The sequence below is a fragment of the Triturus cristatus genome, chromosome 10, assembly GCF_964204655.1.
Source record: "Triturus cristatus chromosome 10, aTriCri1.1, whole genome shotgun sequence".
Classification (NCBI taxonomy): domain Eukaryota; kingdom Metazoa; phylum Chordata; class Amphibia; order Caudata; family Salamandridae; genus Triturus; species Triturus cristatus.
This window is the reverse complement of record NC_140593.1, coordinates 970,640,941-970,660,522: the sequence shown is the minus strand read 5'-3', so window position 1 is coordinate 970,660,522 and position 19,582 is coordinate 970,640,941. Positions and strand designations below refer to the sequence as shown.

The 19,582-nt window shown below is 44.8% G+C and overlaps 1 long non-coding RNA gene across 2 annotated transcripts in view; it reads right to left on the bottom strand.

Annotated features, from left to right (window-relative positions):
• The window catches only part of LOC146796352 (uncharacterized), a 103,783-nt gene that overhangs the window by 52,816 nt on the left and 31,385 nt on the right, over positions 1-19,582 (bottom strand). The window contains exons 3-4 of one of the 2 annotated variants that reach the window (XR_014969613.1): positions 14,651-14,785; positions 8,666-8,736 (exon numbers count right to left, since the gene is read on the bottom strand). This is a non-coding gene — a long non-coding RNA (uncharacterized LOC146796352). The remainder of the gene's footprint in view (positions 1-8,665; positions 8,737-14,650; positions 14,786-19,582) is intronic. The other variant, XR_014969614.1, reaches the window with a different exon arrangement.

Here is a 19,582-nt window from a genome sequence, read left to right as displayed (position 1 = left end):
ATCCGATTTGGGTCCCAGGTGTCCTATTCTCTGGGGCCAAACACTTTCTTTTTAGGGGAGCTGGACGCAGCCTTCCTTCCCAAGCCTGTAGCACCCCCGGAGACCTCATTCCTCAGAGCCAAATACTTTCTTTTTATGGATGGGGACTCACAACCCTCCTCTCTAAGTCCAAATGGGACAAACAATAAGTAGAGGGGAGGGGGCGCATGGCTACTCTCCCCAAGCCTTACAAGGCCTGGGCACCTCATCTCCTGGGGCTGGCTCTTTAACTGTGTCCCAGGGAGCCTACACCTGCAACACAGTGGTTTTATAGGACCACAGGCAGTGAATGAAATGTGCTCCCACCCAGCTGGAGCTTCGTAAATGCTACTGCCGGGTGGGACCACACTTCTGTTTCCCTGGCTGAACTCTTGAGAGCAGGGACACGCAACTGTGATTGCTCCCGCCCGTCTAGAGCAAGCAGAAGGAGCTGCTCCCACCAGGCAGGAGCAATGTCAGCTCCATTGTGGAAGCCAGCTGGGGCTGCAGGGCCCTTGGTCTCCCCCCAGCATTATGTTTGGCACTGTGGGAAGGGATCCTTGTGGCCTATTTGGGATTGGAGGGGCAGCGCACCCACCCCCTCTTTAATTAAAATATGGCTCCAGGGAATGGGGTTCCCAAGGCCCATTTGGGCTGAGGGAGGGGGGGCTTCATGCCCCCATTATTAATGTATTTGGCCCCAGGAGATGGGGTCTTCAGAGCCTCTTCAGGCTCGCAGAGGGGGACCACACACCCCCTACCCTTTAATTAAAGTATGGCACCGGGGATGGGGTCCCTGTGGCCCATTTGGGCTCGGGGAGGGAAACCACATGCCTTCCCTCCCACAAAAATATAGTTTTTAGCCCCAGGGGTTGGGGTCCCTGGGGCCACTAGACTGCCCTCCCCTTTTTAAAAACAAAAGCCCCCAGGGTCAATAGTGGCTTGGGGAGGGGGACCATGCAACTCTCTTCGCCAGTAGTGGGCAGTGGGGTTGGCTGCCTGTAGGGGGTTTGTTGCAGGCCAGGCCATGCACAGCCATGCGCAGTGGTTGGTTGGCTTTAAGTATGGTAATAAAATACTCCTTTACAGTTAAAAAAAAAAAAAGTCTAGAAATTGAGTGAAAAAACCAAAGGTTAAAGTGACCATACAGTTAGGTGAACATTTCAGTGCCAACATAACGTTTTAAAATAAAAAAATACTGACATTCACCACTTATAGTTATATCTAGTAACTCTTACTCATGTCCTTTCCATTCACTGCAAATTACTTCCCATATTACATCACTCATGATATGTTCTATGACATCATTGATAACGTAACTGCAACATCTGAAATGACATCTTTGATGACAAGAGTGTGCATGGTGGGAGCGTGAGTTATTGTTACCTTAGGGCATAAGTTATAAATACAAGAGATCATTTTAACTGGTCAATTTCAATGTTTTTTTTGTTTAAAATGTTACGTTGGCCTGAAATATTCACCTAACGATAACATCTTTAACCCTTATCTTTTTCTGTGTAAATATATATATGAGCTACGCAAATCCTCCTGTAGCTGGCACCCAAAATCGGCACCAGTGCGCGCTGGGGTAGAGGAGCCCTGTAAAATTGCAATCTCTTCTGATATCGCCCAGCAAAGCTCGGGACGCGCAGTCGTCTGTCAAAGCCAACCAAGAAAGCTCATTAATCCATATGGTGTTGCTTAATCATATTTGTAATCCACATAACCGGAAAAAAACAACACGTTTCATCGTAGAACACGCCTTGTTCATGGGTCAACAGGTGTGGTCTACGCTGAAATGTGCTGGGTTTGACAGACGAGTGCACGTCCCAAGCATTGCTATGCAATACCAGAATAGATTGCAAGTAAAAAAAAATATATATATATATATATATATATATATATATATATATATATATATATATATTCCAAATGAACAGTGCCCGAAGGTTGAAGAGCCACACACGTTGTAAATTTTCACCTTTTTATTTGGAGACAGCAGCACATTCAGAAAAGCCTTCCCAGTGCGTATTACTTGCCAAACGCGTTTCGGGGTTGAAGTCCCTTGTTCACTGGCTCGGGAAACAGCTGCACATAGTTAGATCGCACTCGCGTTTTTCATACTCTTGTCCCGCCCCACTGGGCGTGTACCAACATGGCATCATGGTCCTTGTAGTCAGGTAAGTTATCTTATCACAGTGGATGCTGCTGACCATTCCCTTTATTCAATTTAAATATTTCTCAATCGCCGATCACAGCTAGACTGAGCTGCTGCTCACTTATGTCTTCCAAACACGGTACAAAGTTCCTTATGCGCTCTGTGTTCACCAGCGCAGGATCTGCATCGTATGCAGAGGGGCGTCTTCTCGGCCAGGGCAGGCCGATACATATTCCAAATGAACAGTGCCCGAAGGTGGAAGAGCCACACACGTTGTAAATTTTCACCTTTTTATTTGGAGACAGCAGCACATTCAGAAAAGCCTTCCCAGTGCGTATTACTTGCCAAACGCGTTTCGGGGTTGAAGTCCCTTGTTCACTGGCTCGGGAAACAGCTGCACATAGTTACATCGCACTCGCGATTTTCATACTCTTGTCCCGCCCCACTGGGCGTGTACCAACATGGCATCATGGTCCTTGTAGTCAGGTAAGTTATCTTATCACAGTGGATGCTGCTGACCATTCCCTTCGGGCACTGTTCATTTGGAATATGTATCGGCCTGCCCTGGCCGAGAAGACGCCCCTCTGCATATGATGCAGATTCTGCGCTGGTGAACACAGAGCGCAAAAGGAACTTTGTACCGTGTTTGGAAGACATAAGTGAGCAGCAGCTCAGTCTAGCTGTGATCGGCGATTGAGAAATATTTAAATTGAATAAAGGGAATGGTCAGCAGCATCCACTGTGATAAGATAACTTACCTGACTACAAGGACCATGATGCCATGTTGGTACACGCCCAGTGGGGCGGGACAAGAGTATGAAAATCGCGAGTGCGATGTAACTATGTGCAGCTGTTTCCCGAGCCAGTGAACAAGGGACTTCAACCCCGAAACGCGTTTGGCAAGTAATACGCACTGGGAAGGCTTTTCTGAATGTGCTGCTGTCTCCAAATAAAAAGGTGAAAATTTACAACGTGTGTGGCTCTTCAACCTTCGGGCACTGTTCATTTGGAATATATATATATGTGTGTTTATATATAAATTCACTGAAAAAACCATAGGTTTCAGGCCTGATATAGTTAGGAATTAGCATTTAAAAAACCTTAGAAATTTTAGACGAATATTTGTACGTTTCAAAAATGGACACTTACAATCTTTTCTGGTGAAAACCACACAATGGATTCCTATGGAAGGAAATACAAGTTACTGGTAAGTACGCTTAGAATTACTTTTCAGGGTCAGTGCTGGTCTAAAGGATGCAGCACTGGGTTCTCTCCTGATAACAGGTGAGTAAATCGGAATTCGTAGTTCGGCTGATTTTAGAGGAATACTTGAACAATAGTGAAGGAAGGGGGCGGGGCCTGAGGTTACGTGTGCAAACACGCCCTGTGGCGCATTTTAAGTTGGGGAATTAATTCCTCTTCAATCCTCCGGTCCCCTGGGGGCCAACTAGCCCACCGGGTACCTCCAGTATGCGTCAGGGAGCTGCGTTGCAGAGAGGTGTTCAGAGGCCAGGCCCCTTTATACAACACTCTGCAACGTAGCTCCGTGGCGCTTACTGGAGGTACTTGGTGGGCTAGTTGGCCCCTAGGGGACCTCTGGATTGAAGAGGAATGAATTCCCCAACTTAAAACGCGCCACAGGGCGTGTTTGCACACATATCACCTCAGGTCCCGCCCCCTACCTTCACCACTGTGCAAACGCGCCCCGTGGCGTGTTTTAAGTTGGGGGATTAAGTCCCCTTGAATCCTGAGGTACCCTGGAGGCCAACTAGCCCACCAGGTACCTCCAATATGCTCCAGGGAGCTGCGTTGCAGAGAGGTGTTCAGAGGCCACGCCCCTTTTTACAACACTCTGCAACACAGCTCCGTGGTGCTTACTGGAGGTACCTGGTGGGCTAGTTGGCCCCTAGGGGACCTCTGGATTGAAGAGGAATGAATTCCCCAACTTAAAACGCACCACAGGGCGTGTTTGCACAGTATCACCTCAGGCCCCGCCCCCTACCTTCACCACTGTGCAAACGCACCCCGTGGCGCGTTTTAAGTTGGGGGATTAAGTCCCCTTGAATCCTGAGGTCCCCTGGCGGCCAACTAGGGCACCAGGTACCTCCAGTAAGCCCCCAGGGACCCCCAGTATTCAAGGGGAATTAGTTCCACCTCTGCAAACGCGCCTCCGGCCCGATCCCGTCTTTTTTTTTTGTTTTGTTTCAGTAGGGGGGCTGTGTAGCCCCCCCCTTCTTTTGTTTTGTTTGTTTTTTTAAATCGGGACGGGGGCCGCGTTGCCCCCCTCCCGAGGCCATAATTTGCCCCGAGTACCCCATCCCCCGGGGCACGGCCTTTTTTTTTTTCAATTAGTGGATATTTTTATGGAGGGGGTCTGCGTAGCCCCCCTCCTCTGGCCACTTTAAGGCCCCGGGGACCCCATCACCCGGGGCCTGCCATTTTTTTTTTTTAATGGTGGAGGGGGGCTTTTTTTTTTTCAATTAGTGGATATTTTTATGGAGGGGGTCTGCGTGGCCCCCCACCCAGGCCACTTATGGCCCTAGGGACCCCATCCCCCGGGGCCTGGCCTCTCGTTGGGGGGCCGTGAGGGGGTCCCCAATCCCCCCACGGTCCCAGCCGGCTCTCCGCGTCCTGCGGGAGCCAGCATTGCTTTTCCACATGGGGAGCAGCTAACATGCTACTCCCCATGTGGAAAAGCAATCAGCTTTGCTTCATTGAAGTGAGAGCAGGTTTCCCTGCTCTCGCTTCAATGAAGCAAAGCAGTTTGCAATGGCAGGGTGGGAGCCACGAGGCTCCTGCCCTGCCATTGCAAACAGCAGTGTCCCGGGGGTGGGCACCCCGGGACATTGTAGGAGCCGGCCCTGGGGGGTGGCGGTCCCCAGGGCCTATACAAGGCTCCAGGAGGGGAGCCTCCCACATTTACAAGTTGCCCCGGGGGGTGGCGGTCCCCCCGGGGCAGTGTGAGGGGGATTGGGAACCCCCCACACTTTTTTTTATTATGCCCCTGGTTATTATGCCCCTGGGATTTGGCCCCCCCGGGGGCAAATTAGCATATTCAGCGCGGGAGCCCGCGCTGATTTTATTTTTTTTTCGGCCGAATTTCGCGCTGGGTGCGCGAATCTCGCAGATTCAAAAAAAAAAAAAAATCTTTTTTTGGCCCTGAGCAGGCCTAGAGGGTCAGAGTGTTTCTACCCTGCCCCCTTTTTGCGTTTTTCATGTTTGTTTTTCAGGTTTCTTGTGCCTCGGTTCTACCAAGGCACAAGATGGCTGCCAACACTTCCTGATCTGGAGTGTTGACAGCCAATTAGAATACAGCTCGTGCACGGCAGGGTGCGCGCTGGGTGCGCATAGGGTGCGCGGATCCTCTGAGGCCATAGATATATATGTACTTTTAACTCTAATTTTCTCAGGAACTACTGAACGGATTTATACAATTTAAGCAAAAGGCACGAGTCTGAACTGAGGACTACCTCTTTGCCAAATTTGGTGTAATTCCGTTCAGCAGTTCGGGCTGCAGCTAAAGGTCCTATGGAAAATGCATGGGGAAAACGTGTTTTGGGACCCCCCCTTTTTTCTCGGCCCCCGCTTGATGAATCACCGTGACCAAAAGTTTGGAAAATTTCGCGAAGATTCGTCAATCGGCGCCAACGTTATTTCAAATAGAATGTTGCGGATTTCCTATGAAAAATAGGTCCTAACTATACCTACTGGCGACCATATATAGATACACACACACACATTAGCTACTGGCGGTCTGTATAGTTAGGACCAAAGTTTCCATAGGAAAAGCGTTTTTTGGTTTGCCGATAACTTTGGCCCACTTGATAATTTCAAAAAAAATTCAGAGAACTTCCCCTTTGTGGTTCAGCTGCGGTGTTAAAAGTCTCAGGGTGATCTGTCAATCAGGGGCCGAAAACAAACAGGGGTCCCAAAACGCGTTTTCCCCATGTTATATCTATGGGGAATTTTCATTTATTTGTACACGACTACAGCCCGAATTGCTGAACGGAATTGCACCAAATTTGACAGAAAGCTACCTGTTGGTCCAGAAAGCGTGCTTTTTGTGATATGTTGTCACTAGTTTCAGAGATATTTAAGGTTGAAAAATATAGATATCCGGGAGCCCAACAGCCTGCTGAGCCCTTAATGAAATTCGATTGACTGCCAATGCTTCAACCATGAAGTGTTGCCAGCCATCTTGGAACTCTGTTGAACAGAGTCCCACAAAAAATTTACAAAAAGAAAAGGGGACAGGTTAGAAAGAGCCTGACCCCTAGGCCTCTGTGGCCCAAAGTTACTTACTTCACGAGTTCTAGTTTCTTCAGATAAGTATAAGTATAACTGTAACTGATGAATTTCTGGGGTTTTGTGTGGGTAAAACGTGAACCTAACTATAACATCGCTGTAATCTTTGTTTATTTCAGTGAATTTCTATGGTTTCGTTAATGTAAAGTAATATATCATTACCGAATGTTAATAGAACTTTGGCCATTTGCAGTGGGAGTCTGTGGCCAACCTCCCCACATGCACCCAAATCTAAGCACCGCACTGCCTATGTAAGTGAGTGTATTTTATTTTTATACTGTGCTTCGCATCTGCCTTACACGGGGTGGGGGGTCACGCTGACCAATATGGTGGGTTTGCGGATACTTCCGTCGGCCCCCAAAACATTTATGGTCAATTTCTTGCACACGAGGGGTCCCACAGGGACACCTCCCTGTGTCCCATGGGGTCAGGATACCTGTGTCCTGACACCTTGTGTGGTTTTACCCTTTATTTTTCCCTCCCAAGTGACAAACAAAATGGTGGCTGGAAATTTCCTGTCAGGTTACGTCCACCCAATCAAGGCTTTGCTGTTCCCCCAGATCCGTGGATCCCCCGTGGATAGATCTGCATCACTAGATATCTATACATTTCTTTCTTAATAACTCCTAAACTACTGAACAGATTTACACCAAATTGCAAAAATGTCTCTTTCTAGACCAAGATCTACCTATCTGCAGAATTTGGTGTAATTCCGTTCAGTAATCTGAGTTGAAGTTGTGTCAAAATCGCGCGACCGCCACTCTATCACAAGGATGATGTCATCAGTGATGTCATGAGTGATGTCACTGACCATGTCATGAGTGATGTAATATGTGACGTCATCAGCAGTGCATTGCGGGCACGCGAGTTATAGTTATCTGAACTAACTATAACGGGGGAATTTCATTGGTTTTTTTACGAGTGAAATATCCACCTAACTATAACATGTGTGAAACCTATGGTTTTTTAAGTGAATTTGCAAGGTTTTTTAAATGCTAATTCCTAACTATAACGTGTATGAAACCTATGGTTTTTTCAGTGAATATGTGTGTGTGTATATATATATATATGTGTGTGTGTATATACTTACACACAGATTCACACACACACCTTATGACACTTTAGGGGTTGTAAGGATTTTTTTATGTTGGTAGGGTATATGGGTAGTAAGGGTGTTTTGAGGTTCAGGGGTGGGTAGTGTATAGGTGTAAGGGGTTTGTGTAAGGTTCAATAATGTTTTTGGGGTTCAGGGGTGAGTAGTGTATAGGGGTATTTAGGGTTCAGATGTGATTAAGTTATAGGGGTAGTAAGGGATTTTTAGTTCTTGCGGCTTATAATATAATTTAAATGAAATTGTCAGATTTGTCAGATTTACTTAAAATAAAAAAGAGAGTAGTAGTTGATTACCTCCTGTCTCTATATATATATTGTCAGGAAGCCCCTGTCACAGAAGAAAGGATAGAAGAGAAGGGGTATGATTCCATCCCTTCATATATCTCTCCCCTCCTATATTTACAGTCCCCCCTTCACCAACTGGCCTGAAAGCTATCCGCAAGGAGTCGAGGAAGAGGTACTGACAAGCGGCCCCTTTAAGAGAGGACCGAGCGAAGGCCAGAGGACTGACGTCACACGTTGCACGCCTCATGAGGGCGGTCCAGAGAGCGCGTCAGGGGGACTTCCTGATACGTCGAGAGGGGAAGCGAGACTAGGGAGTAATCGCTTGGAAGACCGGAGAATCGACGAGAGACAACATTGGTGTCGGAGAAGAAACTGGATCCCAGAGAAGACTGCAGCTTCCAGGCGAGTGGAACACCCGATCCCGGCGGAGGAGAGAAAGACGAAACAGCAAGAGACCAGATGCCACAGAAGAACACGTATTCACCTCGCACGGCCCTGGAGGGACGTGGCTTTCCCAGGTGCGTGGGCGTCTACGGGAATACTGGAAGGGCGATTTTAAGAGAGGGACGTGAGGGGAACAGGGATGGTAAAAGAGACCCAAAATAAGGAAAATATCTAAAAAATTAAAAGGGAAAAGACAGGAAGAGCCAGAAAAAGCTCAAGAATTTACCGCTATCGGATATTTTCTTTTGTTTGGTTGCTCCATTCCCCTACTCCCTTCACGTTATACATACAACTGTTCTTTTATCCCCCACACCCTCCCCTGTATAATTTTATTTCACTTACCTGAGCCTTTCTTCTGTCCGAGGGACAACGGCGGCCATGACTTCACCTCAAAGGGACTGAAGTAGAAGACCCTGCAGAAAGAGGAATCAGGAAAAGACGAGAAAAAAGTATATTGTAATTCCATATAGTGCCAATAAAAACATAACAGAAAAGAAAAAGAAATATCCCTTGCATTGTGCCCCTTCTTAACAGGAAATCCTACACTTGGTGGAGAATGCGGGCAACTGTCCATTAGTCTGAGATAATGGAAAACCTAACACAACAGTTGATTCGTGGCCAAGAAAAATTAGAATGGGCCTTAGAGAGACAAATGACGACGGCCCAAGCTGACAGGGATATGTTTAAGGCCATGCTCATGCAGCAGGTCGAATGCATACAAAAGGTTGCTGAAGGCCAAGCACAATCGGTCACAAGCCAACAGAGTCACCAAGGGGTACACGCAGGGTACCCCAAAATATCCCTACAGAAATACCAACCTGGTGATGACCCAGATGTCTTCCTTACACATTTTGAAAGGACTGCCCAAGTCTGTGAGTGGCCTGAGGCGAAATAGCCCTTTTTTCTAGCACCACTATTGACGGGGGAGGTTCAGGGCACGTACCAAGTGGCAAACCCTTCAGGAAACACCCCTTACAAGTACATTAAAAACGTCATATTAGATCACCTGGGAATGGATCCTAAAGCATACCGGGCAAGGTTCAGGAAGGAATGAGGTAGCCCTCCTTAGACATTATTTTCCAAACTTAAGGAGGCTGCAGATAAATGTATAAGACCGCAAGAGAACAGCAAGGAACAAATAATGGCTCTCAATTTTTTGGAGCAGTTTCTTGAGGCCTTACCGACACCCACACAGAGATGGCTCCGACAACAAACACATCTCTCAATAGAGCAGGCTGTGGAAATGGCAGCGTCCTTTGCTCGGGCTCAACCAAAATCTCTAGCATACGAACCTGATAGGTCCTCACGGTATGTTACGGGACATATGCGGAATGAAAAGAAAAACACCAAGTCCCCTCAGGAGTCTCTAAAAGACAGATCCTCTAGAGTTGATACTGCTCCATTCAGAGGACCTCAATGCTACGAGTGCGGGGAATGGGGCCATATAGCTAGGTCCTGCCCCAAAAGAAATCGACCGAAGAACTGATGGATATTAGCTGTGTGCCCAGAACTATCCTGTATACAGAGGAACTGGGTGCTGGCTTCTATGTAAGTCTTATGCTCAATGAAAAAAAAAATTACAGCCTTATTAGACTCTGGTTGTAGACAATCTGTTGTACAAAGCACACTGATAGAGGATTTTCAAATTTGTCCGGAGGAAAAAACACCTATCCGCTGTGTACATAGAGATGTCAGAACATATCCAATAGCCAAAATCCCTATCACTCTACCCAATGGCAGTTAGGGTGGGTGTACTTGACAACCTGCCAGAACAGCTCATTCTGGGCACGGACAATCCTGAGATTATCACATTGCTCAGAAAAACACTGATGGAGACTCCTGTGCCTCCTTGTACTCTGCTCACTCAAGCTCCCTGGCTTTCTGACAGATCATTTCGATACACTCAAATCCAAGATCCCACCCTCCAGAATGCCTGGCAACAAGCAAAGAATCCCGTGCCCTCGCTCTCATACCCCTCCTTCCTGATCAAAAACAATCTATTATATCGAATGGGAAAACAAGATGATCTCCGGCAGTTAGTGGTCCCCCAGAAATTCCGAGAACAAATATTCTTCTTTGCACATTCACACTCCTGGCAGGTCATAGTGGACCTGCAAAGACAACCCCGACTGTGTTGAGATATTTTTATTGGCCAGGGATATTCACCAATATAGATAAATACTGCACGGAGTGTGAGATCTGTCAGAAGAAGAATCCCTACAAACCCCCTCACGTTCCATTACAGCCTCTGACGATTATTGATAAACCGTTCGAGAGAATAAGCATGGATTTTGGTGGGACCTCTCCCAAAGTCAAAAAAGGGATATCTATATATATATATATTAGTCATTGTCGACTATGAATCTAGATACTCAAAGCGTTTCCCTTACGAACACCAAACACTAAGAATAATAGTGAAAAGTTACTTGAATTGTTTTCAAGGGTAGGATTCTCCCGAGAGATATTAACAGACCAGGGAACTCCCTTTGTCTCTCATCTGATGAAGCAAGTGTGCAAAACCCTGAATATCTCCCAAATAAGAACATCTGCGTATAACCCCCAAATGGATGGTCTGTGTAAGCGGTATAACGCCACTCTAAAGCTAACCTTTAAGAAAATGCTAACCACAGAAGGGAAGGAATGGGACATGTTGCTACCCTTCGCCCTCTTTGTCATTAGGAGCCAGGTTCAGAGTAGTCTAGGCTGTTCTCCCTTTGAACTCCTTTACAGGAGACAGCCACAAACCTTGCTAGAAATGATGAAAGAAGCGTGGGAGCAAGAGAAACAAGAGGATACCCAAAATCTTCTAGAATACACTCGGGGTCTTAGAACTCGCATACAAAAATTGCGAGACTTCGCCCACGATAATCTGGAAAAGCTCAAAGAAAACAACAGACGTATTACAATAAAGGGAAGAAGTGGCGGCACTTACAGGTCCATGATTGGGCATTCAAACGAGCAGAATGGAAGGGACCTTATGAAATCATTGAAAAGATAGGCCTTACTACTTATCAATTACGTATTTCCTCGAATAAAACCCAAATATATCATATAAACCTTCTTAAAAAATGGCTGTGGCCCCTCCCTAAAGCCAGCCATTATGTTCTATCAGAGTCGGTAGCCGTCCCTTCTTCGGTGACTCAATTGCCCATAAACGAGAATCTAACACATGAACAAAAAGTGTCTCTTCAAGAACTCCTAGATTCTTTCTCCTCCATCTTTTCCGATCTCCCTGGTAAAACAACATTGATCGAGCATTCCATTGTTACCCCACCAGAAAAAGTAATAAAACAACGTCCCTATAGGTTTCCAGCAGCTAGACAAGATGCTGTTGCCGCAGAAATAGAGAATATGGTAAAATTAGGAGTCATAAAACCATCCTGCAGTAACTGGTCTTCCCCCATTGTCATAGTTCCCAAACCGGATGGTTCCATCCGTGTTTGTATAGATTTTAGAGCAGTCAATGCCATCTCAAAATTTGACTCATACCCATTGCCGAGAGTCGACGAGCTAATTGAAAAGTTAGGCGAAGTCCACTATATAACCACACTCGATCTTATGAAAGGCTACTGGCAGGTACCGCTTAAACAAGAAGACCAAGAAAAAAACACCTTTAGCATCCCTGCTGGTTTATACGAATTCACTGTACTGCCTTTTGGGTTACACGGAGCCCCAGCAACTTTTCAAAGACTTATGAACAAAGTTCTCTTTCAACACCAAGAATACTCCTCAGCCTACATAGACAATATCATTATATTCAGCCCTACCTGGGAACAACATCTAGTCCATTGCAGGAAGATATTTCAAGCACTTAAAACCACAGGGCTCCATGTAAACTCCAAAAAGTCCAAGATAGGCTTTACCAACGTCAAATATTTGGGCTACCTTTTGGGGGGGATGAGGCTATTGCGCCTCAACAAGAGAAGGTGAAAGCAGTTTTAGACACCCCCTTCCCCACTACCAAAAAGGGTATTCGATCCTTTTTAGGCTTGCTAGGCTACTACCGCCGATTTATACCCAATTACTCTGAAATAGCATCACCATTAACCAATCTACTGACAAAAGAGAAAAAGAACAGAGATCTGGTAAACCCCCCCAAAGCGCCAGAAAGGCATTCCACGATCTCAAGCGAGCCTTAACCACCAGTCCTGTCCTTATTTCACCTAACTTCAAAGAACCCTTTATACTACAAACAGAAACAGGTCTGGGGGCCCAACAAACAAAAGACAGCATTGAGCGCCCTGTACTCTTTATCAGCCGTAAGCTATTTCCAAGAGAAAATAAATATTCTACGGTAGAAAAATAATGTTTCGCCATAAAATGGGCAGTAGACAAATTACATTATTATCCTGAGGGATCCCCTTTTATCCTGTATACAGATCACGCTCCTCTATTGAGGATGAGTCGCAACAAAGGTAATAAACCTCGTGTCCTCAGGTGGTTCTTGTCATTACAACACTACTCATTTGAGGTCCGTCATTGAAAAGGGTCTGAGAAAAAAAATGCAGATTTTCTTTCACGCATTCCTCATCTCCCCGAACAGGAAAAGTCTGGGGGTGGGGTGTGTCAGAAAGCCCTTGTCACAGATGAAAGGTTAGAAGAGAAGGAGTATGATTCCATCTCTTCATATATCTCTCACCTCCTATATTTACAGTCCCCCTTCGCCAACTGGTCTTGTAGCTAGCCGCAAGGAGTCGAGGAAGAGGTACTGACAAGCTGCCCCTTTAAGCGAGGACTGAGCGAAGGCCAGAGGACTGACGTCACACGTTACACGCCTCATGAGGGCGGTCCAGAGAGCACGTCAGGGGGACTTCCTGATACGTAAAGAGGGGAAGCGAGAAGTGGGAGTAATCGCTTGGAAGACCGGAGAACCGAACGGGAGACAACATCGGTGTCGGAGAAGAAACCGGATCCCAGAGAAGACTGCAGCTTCCAGGCGAGTGGAACACCTGAACCTGGCAGAGGAGAAAAAGCCGAAATAGCAAGAGACCAGGCGCCGCAGAAGAACGCGGATTCACCTCGCTACGGCCCCGGAGGGACGTGAATTTTCCATGTGCATGGGCATCTACGGGGATTCTGGAAGGGGGAGATTAAGAGAGGGACGTGAGGGGAACGGGGATGGTAAAAGAGACCCACAAAGGGACTGAAGTAGAAGACCCTGCAGAAAGAGGAAACGGGAAAAGAAGAGAAAAAACGATATTGTAATTCCATATAGTGCCAATACAAACATAATAGAAAAGAAATATCCCTTGCATTGTGCCTCTTCTTAACAGGAAATCCTACATATGTATATATATATATATATATAAAATATCATTCAGAGTCACTGTAGAAAATTCAGAAGAAAGAGTGCCGAAGTGCAGTCGTACAGTCGATACTAGAGGTGGGCGAAACTCACAGAGTTTCACTCCAAGGAATTCCCAGAGTTACATAAAAACTCTGCGAGATTCCACAGAGTTCCACGAGCGGGCATAATTCAGCATGTTGCACTGATCCACACTGATTTTTAGCCTGTCTGCACTTTAAAACCAGTGCAAATGGCACTACGCGGCGCTCCAGAGGGTGCTGTTTCTTTCTGTCGCTCGAGTAGATTTTCTACTCAAGCAGCAGCTTTCTAAATGCAAATGGTTGCAACCACCGCATTGAGAATTCTCACCAGGATGTGTTTTAGTGCCCGTAAATCACAATAGGGGACACAAATTTCATTACAAGACCGAAAGCTACGATTATGCATATACTTTTATTTGCTGCCTAAACATGCAGCCCTTTAAAGAACATTAATACATCATAAACGAGTAGAACGTTCATGAACAAGTACAACTATCCAATGCACAGGGCTGTCTTCCTCTTTTGTTAGCTGCTCACAGCAAGATAAGTATACCATTCTGTTACCCTCATACTGTTTTTGATTACAATGACTATTTATATTATTTAACAATACATATAGCTCTTAAGTATGACTATGTAATATGTGTCGGTATTTCTTTCTGATTATAATACTGATTTACATGTTAATTGCATTTTAAAGATGTTTTAATATTGACTTGTCTTAACATGTGATGGTGTTTTAACTTGACCGCCTGGATTAGCAGGTTTGTTGCTTATTTATGTTTTTCTCAGCCTTCCAATATATGGTAGGCTTATTTACCCTCCTTTTTATAATTGCAAAGTTAACACGAAGGTTTTACTGCCTTCACAAGGTTATTTAATGATGTCCGGCTAGCCTACTGGTCATATTCAATGAGTAATAATTATTAATTGCCCCCGAGGAGAGACGCAATATTTAAACACATCACCTCGCTCTCCTTTTGAATTAAAATAACTCACTGTGTGATCGGCATGACGACGCCATGGAAACACAGAGCCCTTGACTGTGACTTCATTCCAAGAAGTCCTTTCTCTTTGGCCGTGTCCTTCTCCTGCTGCGTAGCCATGGTTATAGATCTTGAAGGTTTGAACTCCCTGAAAGGCATATTTTAAGGGATTAACAACCTCATTAACGCCTTATTTAATTTTATTAAAGCATTCATTAGCCTGATGGAGATGAATAACTCCCAAAACCAGGGAGAATCTGGCATTTTGGGGGACAATAGATGCCGCTTTGTCCAAAAGGAAAAGAGGATCCCCCTCTGAGGATAATTATATTTCTCTATCTGACGAGGATTTACCCTCTACCTCATTGCCTAAGAAAAGGGGAAAATTTGCTTATAAAAGCAAACACCTATCTAAAGCTCTTGAGCCAGCTTATATTACTGGTAGCCCTCGCACTACAATAGATTCAGGTGCTTGCTGCAGCACAAGAGAGACTGGCCACCTTAACGGGGCACAATGAATGGTAGCCCATGGCGGCACAATATGAATGAGGGGCCTTAATGGCACAATAGATGTTGAAAATACTAAGTCATCAGCTGAAATTGATGCAGATGAGTTTATCTTTGACCCACAACATAAATTCGATCTCCTAGATGACCTGGATGACGATATTGAGCAACCCTGTACTTCCCAGGGAATTAAGGACCCCTTTGGGGAAGAGATGTTTAATCCCACCACAATTAAGCACCCATGTCGTGCAGATTGGTGGCCACTAGAAGATGTCTCCCACTTTTTAAGTCAATGGGTTAAAAACAAAAAAAACCTTGACAAGGACATATGTAACCTCCTTAGGAGTGAGTGCCCTAGACCCTCTATAGTTGACAAGGTGTGTGTTACACTTAATTTGGATCCGGTGATTATAAGTTTACTTTTTAAATATGGTAAAGACCCGAGAAAAGGCTTAGAGAAGTGCCTGAAACTCAAGATAAGCTCCTAGATATATTAGGACCCCTAACATGCATCCTAGACATGACTGAAGATGTGAGGGTAAAACATATCCCTGTGAACACTGATTTACTAAGCGCAAAGCGCCTTATACATGTTAGGCAACGCCAATGCAAAGCTCATAACGGAGAGATGCAAGGCCGTCCTGATAAGAATGAATCCAAAGTTGGCAGATATTGCTTCCAAGGAAGACATCAATCATACCAATGGTCTCCTTTTTGGTGAGAGCTTTATTTAAACCTTGGTCAGATAAGTTTCAACCTTTACTACCTTCAGCAAAGCACAATATAACATGCGTAGAGTCTTTGCCTCGCGTCCACTTTTTGAAAGGGCTGACAGAAGGGGGCCACCTGCCAGTCATGGATCCTTCAGGTCCCAATTCTACCAGCAAGAATATAGAAACCCCCAGTCGTATGGGAGAGGCTTCAGACAAAATTCCAATTTCTACCCTCAAAGGGGCAGGACCCCTAGGAACCGTGGAGGAAGAGCAAGAGCCTCCATTCAACCCTATCAAGGTGAGCACCTCTCCTTCTTCTTCTTAACCAACAGTAAAAGTGGGGGGCAGACTAAAGCTCTTTACCCAGAATTGGAAATTGATAACTCACAACCCCTGGGTCCTAGAAACTGATACAGGTTTCAAAATAGTCTTTTGGAAAACACCCCATCAAGTCAGGGAACCGATGGAACTACATTTAGAAAAAGAGAGGATGTCTCCTATAGACATAGAGGTAACCCAAATGTTAAGCAAGGGTGCTCTAGTAATAATAGATAAACAGGACACCTCACAAGGTTTTGCAAGTACAATATTTCTGGTAAAGAAAAAAGACAAGGGTTGGCATCCAGTCATGCATCTCAGATACCTGAACAGATTTTTAACCTACAGGCATTTCAAGATGGAAGGTATTCACCTGTTGAGGGACATCCTACAAGCAGGAGACTGGCTAGTAAAACTAGACCTCAAAGATTCCTACTTTACGATTCGTATGGACAAGCACAGCCAAAGATATCTCCGTTTCAGATGGAGGGGCATACTCTACTAATTCCTCTGCCTCCGGTTGGGGCTGTCTTCGGCCCCTTGGTGTTTCACGAAAGGACTTCGTCCAGTAGTTATTCATCTCAGAGAGAGGAGAGTGAGGTTGATTATTTACCTAGACGACATTCTTATCATGTCGCAAGACAAGCTAGCGTTACAGAATCATTTACTCATGACTATAAGCCTCTTAGAAAGCCTGGGTTTCCTTTTAAACATAGAAAAGTCAGTTCTGACTCCCACTCAGAAGATAGAATTTTTAGGTTTTCAAGTAGACTCGATCCTATCCCACTTAATTTTACTCCACAAGAAAGTGGTAAAGATAAAGAAAGACGTGAAGTCAGTCCTATCAAAGAACATGGTACTAATCAGAGAACTTGCAAAGGTTTGGGACTCCTTTCATCCTCCATCCAGGTCATATCTCCTTGTCGCCTACACTACAGAGGTTTACAGAGAATAAAGACCTTAGATCTAAGGAAAGGTCTATGGTTCGAAGACACAGCATTCCCCTTTCTCCAGATGCAAGAGAGGATCTATCATGGTGGCTAAACAAACTCGGTGCATGGAACAGCAGGGCCATTTTTGCGAAAGTACCAGCCTTTATAATAGAGTCAGATGCAAGCAACACAGGCTGGGGAGCACATGTAGGAGAATTAGAGACAAGGATTAAGATGGTCTCTAGAGGAACAGTCTCTTCATATAAATTGTTCAGAAATGATGGCGACCCTAAACTCCCTTATGAGCTTCAGGGAGCTCATAAAGAACTCAAACACTATTATCCACTTAGACAACTTCACAGCAGTATAATATATAAACAGACCAGGAGATGCAAGATCCAAGGCACTCTCAAACTTAGCACAACAAATTTGGTATTTTTGTTGAGAACACAAAATTATCCTAAGAGCGGAGTTTATTCCAGGGACTCAAAATGTAAGAGCAGACTGGAACTCGAAATTTCTGAGGGATTACAGTGATTGGAAGTTACATCCAGAAGTCTATGCTCCGATTCAGGACCTATGGGACCCACTTCAGATAGATCTCTTTGCGAGCAGATTGAACTTTCAGGTTCCAACCTATTTCAGCTGGAAGCCAGACCCCCGGGCTACAGCAATAGATGTTTTTCTTCAACCTTGGGGCAAGAACATAGACTATGCTTTTCCCCCTTTCTCCTTAATCCAGAGAGTTCTCTGGAAGGTGAGAGTAGAGTTGAGCATTCTAGTGACTCCCTTCTGGAAATCCCAAGTTTGGTTCCCCGGAGTGATGGAACTGGCTGTAGACACCCCTCGTCTAGTTCCAGCATCTCTGGGCCTGCTTCAAGACCCAGAGGGAGAAGAACATCCTTTGGTTTTAGAGGGGAAGGTGAACCTTCTTGTCTGGAGGATTTCAGGGGACATAATAGATATTCAGACTTTTCATCAGAAGCTAAGAACGTATTGCATGAATCCTGGGCACCAGTAAAAGATATAGAGGTGTATGGAAAAAGTGGTGCAGTTGATGTTTGGAGAGGAGTTTGGATCCTGTGGAGGTCCCTGTTCAACAGATAGAAAACTACTTAGCATCCCTTTTCAACTCTGGTCTCTCTTATAGGACCATTAATTGTTACAGATTCGCTATTTCATCTGGGAATGCTTTAGTGAACAATTTATCAATAGGTAGTAATTCTCTTATTGAACGAGTTATGAAAGGGGTTAGACTCAGGCGACCCTCTAAAGCACGTTATGATTCCTTGTGGGATGTTAATCTCATTTTCAAACTTTGTTTCTTGGCAAGATAACTCTTTTATCTATTAAACAGATTTCGTTTAAATTGGCAACTTTACTTTGCCTAGTTTCTTTCAAACAAGTTTCAGATATTAAGGTTCTTGAGCTATCTAACAGATTGTATTCTAATGAGGGCGTACATTTTGACATTTGGAAGAGAAGCAAGACTATGTCTGAGTCTGTTTTCTACCCCTTTTTCAACGAGTGTGAAAAATTGTGTGTGGTAAGATGCATGAAAGTTTATGATGATAAAATTGCACAATTTAGGGATAATGGAGTTAATCAACTGCTTTTATCTTATACCCCATAAACCGGTCTCTTCGGCAACTTTAGCTAGATGGATTTGTACCATAATGAGTGAAGCTGGTATAGACCTATCTACATTTGGGGCCCACTCTTCTAGAGGGGAGATGTCTAGTAAGGTTTTCTGGTCAGGTGGATCCCTTGCAGAGATTTTTAGAACATCTGATTGGTCTAACGCAAACACCTTTGCCAAATTTTACTAAAGACCAATTGAGCATGTTAGCAATATAGCTCTTAGCAGCTTTGAACATGCATAATGGTAGCCTCCGGTCTTGTAATGAAATGACGATTCTCCTATTATGCAGAGAGAATCTTGATTTCATTAAAGACATGCGGAGGCTAACATTATCCCACCCTCCTCACCCAAATATGAGGAGAGAAGGAATAAAACGGTTTCTTTGACTTCTGGTAAGTTTATAACATGCTTATCACGCACAGTTTTTTTCCCCGTCCTATTATTTAATCTTTCTCTTATTTCAGATAATTCCACCTAGGATTCAGATATACAACAACTTGGGGCCCGATGTAGGTGGCTAAATACCGGTCGGTAACGGTGAAATTCTGTAAATTTCACCGTTACCGACCGGTATTTAGCCAATTGCAATTTTCGTAATACCAAATGGATTCGGTAATAAGGAAAACCAGTTACCGATTCCTTATTACCGAATCGGAGATATCGAAACCCCCAAATACCGATTCGGTAAATAAGAATCGGTATAAGAGATGTACCAAAAATCGGTAATACTGAATTTCATGAAATTCGGTATTTAAGAGTCGGTAAATACCACTGACTCAAAGCAGGTGGTAATCGTGCACAGCATTTAAACAGCCCCAAAATGCAACAGTCTC